This window comes from Pundamilia nyererei, unplaced genomic scaffold, assembly GCF_000239375.1.
Source record: "Pundamilia nyererei isolate P.nyererei 1_Seehausen unplaced genomic scaffold, PunNye1.0 scaffold02881, whole genome shotgun sequence".
Classification (NCBI taxonomy): Eukaryota; Metazoa; Chordata; class Actinopteri; order Cichliformes; family Cichlidae; genus Pundamilia; species Pundamilia nyererei.
In genome coordinates this window covers 1-1,758 of record NW_005190282.1, presented here as the reverse complement: position 1 = coordinate 1,758, position 1,758 = coordinate 1, and positions in this window count along the sequence as shown.

Sequence of the window (1,758 nt, the reverse complement as noted above, 5' to 3'; positions counted from 1 at the left end):
CACTGGCCTGTAGGTGTAAATAGACTGCAGAGTCCTGGCCTGACAAGGTAGCTCTTCTGTGTTGTGCCATCTGCTTCGCCAGAGGTTGTTTGGTTTCCCCGATGTATAAATCCTGGCAATCCTCCTGGCACTTAACAGCGCACACTATGTTACTCTGTTTGTGTCGGGGGACCTGATCCTTGTGGACCAATATTTTCACACCGTGTTTTGGGGTTTAAAAGCCACAGAAACTCAGTGTTTAGAAAAAATGTGTCTCAACTGTTCCGATACTCCTGACACATGGCATCACTACAGGTTTTCGCTTGGGCAGCGGTTTTCCTTCTCTCCTGGATCGGCCGGTGCCTCTTTTAGGTGCTTTCCCAGCTTTGACAAATGTCCAGCTGGGTAACCACATTTACTCAGGGCCTTCTTGATGTGCTGTTCTTCTTCTTCCCTGGCTGTGTCAGTGGGGATGGTGTTCGCTCTGTGTTGTAGCGTCCTAATGATACCTAGTTTATGTTCCAGTGGATGATGAGAGTCAAACCTGAAATACTGATCCGTATGTGTAGGTTTACAATACACATCAACTTTTAAATATTCCCCGTTACTGATGGAAATCTCACAGTCTAAGAAGGCTAACCTGTCACTTTTCATATCCTCCCTGGTGAATTTCATATGTTGGTCCACTGAGTTAATGTGATCCGTGAATTGTGGTACGTCCTGAGATTTGATTTTCACCAAGGTGTCATCCACATATCTGAACCAGTGACTTAGTGGTGTTCCAGGTAGGATAACAAAGCCTTCTTTTACACTTCTACCATGTACAAATTAGCCACAATGGGTGAAACTGGGGAACCCATGGCACACCCATGTTTCTGCCTGTAATACTGCAATTTTATGTGAAATAGGTGGAATTAAGACACAGTTCCAAAAGCAAACACAATTGGTCGATGCTGAGAGTGGTCCTGTTGTTGAGGTTGGAATCATCCTGTAATCTCTTACAAATCTCTTACCTCCAACACTCGTGACTGGAACACAAGTGAAGAGAGATATAACATCGTACGAGACCATTGTTTCATCTGCCTCCATAATGACATCTCTCACTTTCTCAACAAAATCCAAGGTGTTTTGGATGTGGTGTTCAGAGCTGCCTATCTACGGGTTGAGGATTGAAGCCAGAAACTTAGAGATGTTATAGGTGACCGAGTTTGGTCTGGGTAGAGGAGTCCAGGAGGAGAATGATTGAATAACAAGTCCAAAAGGCATTTTGAAAGTGAAGCACATTTATTTTTTCACCAGACCAGAAGACAAACACTTCTGGCCAGCACCCTCCACAGACAGATTCCAACACAACTCAGCCCCAGCACCACACTAAGACCACATGTGCTTAAATACTATTGGAATACATCATAAGAAATTTCAAAGATTGTTCTTTCGCCATATTTACAAACCCTCTAATGCCCAATCCCCATTCTGTACGTGTGGATATAAATTCCAGGTAGACATTAATATTACATTTGAATCAAGTTGTTGCATTAATTATTTGGTTGCTCTCAGGCCATTAAATACTCTCCGAACTACAGCTGAAAGAATAAAAACTAAAACTGTGTTATGCAAATTTAAACACAAATAGGCTGCTTGATTATAACTCTTTAGATTCTCTGTGCCTGAATGTCAGAGTTATGTTTATAAGTTTGTTAACTTAAACAACTGGCAAGTTTTCCGACTTCTCTTCCTGGCATTAATAGACGAAACTTTTTTTTTTTTTTTTTTTTTTTT